This window comes from Triticum aestivum, chromosome 5B (assembly GCF_018294505.1).
Source record: "Triticum aestivum cultivar Chinese Spring chromosome 5B, IWGSC CS RefSeq v2.1, whole genome shotgun sequence".
NCBI lineage: Eukaryota > Viridiplantae > Streptophyta > Magnoliopsida > Poales > Poaceae > Triticum > Triticum aestivum.
In genome coordinates, this window is record NC_057807.1 from 452,116,041 (window position 1) to 452,120,673 (window position 4,633).

Consider the following 4,633-nt stretch of genomic DNA (forward strand, 5'->3'; position numbering starts at 1 on the left):
AAGAGTAATTGAATGTACTAAAATTGTTGACAAATTTAACACGTAATAAAAAATGATGGCATGATATAATTCACATATAAGATGACTGGCTAACCAGGGTGGCATTGCAAAATTCACATATATGATGCCTGGCTAAACAAGATGGCATTGCATGATTCACATATACGATAAAGAAACTAAACAGATGGCATTGACACAAAGCATGTCTAAACTAAGTAGATGACATCTTTAATGTATACAGTAAGCAATGCAAGGCATCATATGCATGATATTACCAACATCAGCATGCCAAGTTAGAGAGAAGACCTCATGGGGTAAATAGGAGTGGTCTTCTCCTTCTGAATCCCCCTCAGAACAGTTATCTTCCTCTTGATTATGATCCGAAATGGGTGGAGGGGGGCTGCCTTTGCGCCCACCACGGAACGACGCATGCATGAAATTTTATTGCCATGCAACGCTCGTCTCTTTTGCTCTACATGATCAGTTCCATTGTGTACAATAACTGGCACGCATAGGAATAAAACATAGTGAGATTATGTAAGGAGTGCATGCACAAATCCAGAGTGATGGTAGCAAACTATGGATAGATCCAAAACCAATGATAGCAGGCACATAATGGCTCCAGTTAAAGAATACAGATAATGGCTTCTTTACTGTTTGTTTCCCACCCAACATGAAACTCATAGTAGACACCGGAGATTAACCAGATAGTAGATAGATACTATTGATTGCGGCCCCGATATGTACCCCACAACCATTTAAAAACTCAAGTTTAACCATTAGTTTGGAGCTGACTCAGAGTCTAATAGGTGAAAAGGACGATAAAGTAGCATGTAATATTAAGTGATGCATAACGTAAGCAGACACGAAAGAGTGTGACCTCTCTTGTGTACCCATGTAGTCCTCAAGGTCATCTGCTCGGTTGATGATGGTAATGCAGTTTTCATGGCTACCGGCGGCGGGGAAGAAGATCTGAGGCGGGGAAAGACAGTGTGGAGGCCGGATCCCTGCTGTGCTGGACCCTTCTGTCGTTGGAGCAGCTGAGCTGGGGTGTATGACAGCGCAGCAGGAGCGGGACAAACCATGCAAGGTTTTCTTTGACAACTATCTGTAAGAGAAGTAATTCTGTAAGGGCTCATTTGAATTGGAGGATTCCAACAATGCAGGGATAGGAAATAGACAGGAATATGATAGGAATGCACGTGTAAAACAGAGAATTTAAAAACATAGGATTTCTGCCAATCTGGGTGTTTGATTCACAACAATTGGAAGATCACAGGATGCAAAGAAGCATGGTGAGATTCAAACCACTAGAAAATGTACTGTTATAATGCTATTATGCTACTATCTCTTAGTCTTGTGCTTCATGAATAGGAATTTGAAAAGGAGGACAAGTGAAAATTAAAATTCCTACATTTTTTATTTCAAGGAGACACTAAAGGAACAAATCCTACAGTTTTCCTTTGCTCCATTCCTTTGAACCAAATTCATGAATAGTAGTACCATAGGAAACTTCCCAATTCCTATGTTTTTCGTTCACTTTTCCTTTCAAGCACTGGCGATTCTAGTAGGCAGGCTTGAGCAAGGAAAAGCCTACACTAAAAAATGTTTTTGTGCTAATTCTATTACTTTGGACCCAGGCCACTGCCCTACTAGCTCAAATCCCAGGGCCATCGACAAATGCACAGCTCAAACGCGCAGAGATAAATAATGATGGCGTTCAAGAGAGTCCATCATGGATAGCTAGGTTGCTTGGTACCTCACTGCTTGTCATATAGTAGGATAAAGTAATCGTATTTCCCGTTACTACGAGTGCTCAGTGGACAATATATATAACATGTAGAGTAAAAAAGAGATGCAACAAGTGCACAACCTCTTTGGCTAAGCCATGTCGATCTCAGCGTGATTGGGTTGGCCGGTGAGGATGCTTCGGCTGACTTGGCTGTCGGAGGAGGGGAAGAAGATGATAGGCATCTGGAGATGGAGCCCAAGGTACTGCTCCGCTGTGATGGAGGGTTTCGTTGTTGGAGCATCTCCAGTGAGTTGTACGACGCCGAGGCTGAAGCAGGACAAGAGAGACAACGTTAACCTGAGTGGAATTCTAATACCATCTCCAATACATCACGTAAAATACATAACCACAAAGTGCTAGATGTAAAATACATTAGCCGCTCATATCTGAACTTAACTGTCGAAACTGAATTTAACTGTTGAAACTGAACTTAACTGTTGAAACTGAACTTAACTGTCGAAACTGAATTTTGCTATCGAAACTAAATTTTGCTGTGGAAACTGAACGCACTAGCAAGGTGAGGCTACACGTCAGTCGACTAAATTTTTCATCTCTGGTTAGTCGATTTTGCAGCCATTTGATATGAAATCAAGGGCCTGCGGTTCATCTTCAACCTCCACCCCCCCTGAGCCGCCAGCCACCACCGGCCAAACAGCAGCCCCCCACCGCCCGCGGCCGGCGGTGCGCCGCCCCGCCCTTCCCAACAACACTCCCCACCGTCGGTCTGCCGCCGCCCCGGCCATCCCTCTAGCCCCCCCTCCCCGTGCCGAGCTTTTTCTCCGGCGATCCCCACGCCACCGACTCGCCACCGCCAGCGACCATCGCCCCACACTGAACCCTAAGATAGATAGTGGGGTACCTCTCCGGCGAGGCCCCCTCCCCGATGCGATTGGTTCTTCCTTCACCCCGATGAGCCCCCCACCCCCTGAAAATCGACTAACCCAAAAGTCAATTCAGTCGACTGAAGTGTAGCTAAATCGGAGCAGCATCACAAGCAAGAGCAAGAGCGAGAGCAGTAGCGCGAGCAAGAGCAATAGCAATAGCAAGAGCAGACCAGGCAGTGGACCGAGAGCAAGAGCAGAGCAGCAACGCGAGCGAGAGCTAAAGCAGCAGCAGCTCCTACTGATGTGGACGTCGCTGCCGAGGGAGCGACACCGTGGAGGAAGTGGCCGGCGACACCGCCGTGGATGGAGCCGTGCCGTGTTGGCTCAGGACCAAGCATCGGCAGCACCATGAGATTGAATCAAGAAGAAACTGTGGCGATTAGTGTACAACCTCTTTGGTGGCGCCGATTAGGCCGCAGCTTCATCCGAGGAAACGGCGATGATGATGCTCTTCCGGTGGTGCAGGTGAAGACGACGGTGTGGGAATGGAGGTGGCGCGAAAGACGAGGGGAACATCAGGGCAGCTCCTTGGAGGTGGAGGACGGGGTGGCTGAACCGGGGGGATGACGAGATCGACGACGGATCCTCATCCAGTACGATGGATGAGGGACGTCCAGGTGTTGCTGTGGACGACATCGTCAGGGAAGAGGCTCCGGCTGCATGGCGGACGGAGCAGGGTGTGAGGCTTCGTCGCGGGTTTTCGCGGCCTCGGTGTATGAATGGGCGTATGGGGTGGCAGTGGGGAACCATGGCTTAGGGACGCACTTGTCCGAAATATGGGGTAAGTTATGAATGTACCCCCACCGATTTGAGGTGGTTCTTTCGGTTCAGGGCTACCACGGGCATTTCACGTGTCGGGATTTCACAGGAGGTGGGAGTTTTCGCGCGCGTTGTAATTTCGGAATAGCAAGACGCGGGTTGAGATGGAGGGAGTTGTCGGAGCACGACGAGACAAAGATATATCTTAAATATTTCGGGCTAACAAGCCGCGGGTTGAAATTTCCGGACAAGCCTAACGTGTACTGTACCAAATCAGTGCCCACTACAAATGTCATTCAAAACTTTGAATTCATGTTATGTTCAATTAAAATATTTTGCTACGTGTATAATGCATGCAACCTACTCAAATGAATGTTTTAGTGCATTCCAAACATATATACTACCGCTTCAATATGAACTAAATTTGAATTCATTTCTTTATTTGAATAAGATCTACAGTAATGATTATTGTGAAGTCAAAGCATTTGAATTTGTTTCTCTATTTTAATAAGATCTACAATCATCATTATTTTCAAGTTAAACCATCGTTTGTGTATTATCTTCACAACACAACACATGATTAGTCTCGAGTTACATATGAACTATGTGTACTATATGAACTCGAACTCGATTTTTTGAATCCACTTTATGTTGATTTCAAATCACATTACATTTCTAGCTCTAGCTAGATCTTCATAATCTAAACCATGTCTCATATGTATAATATGTTTATCACATAATGTATGGTGCCCCGCCCCCTACGCCTACAAGTATTTAGATGTGAGTTGCAAACACCACACATTACCATAAATTCATGGATGTGTCCCGACAGATCTATCACACACACGCACACACAGAAACACATCCCCACTCTTATTGATAACATTGCAGTTCCACCCTCAGTTTGTCTAGTAGGCCTCTCCCACCATCTTCGAGAAGCAACTCCATCACCCATCCAACACTCTACCCATCTCCCTCCCTCTCCCTCCCTCTCTCTCTCTCCTCTCTCTCTCTCTCTCTTTGTCCCATCATATTTCCCATCCTTCAGTTATGTATGGATGTCAACCGATCTCCCTCAAGACATAGCTGGGTCTCTCCTTCTCAACACATATACGAGTCGTTCTACCTCTATAGTTAGGCCTCTGCCTACCCCTCCCCCCACCCCCTCCCCCCCACACACACACCGATACATCGAGCG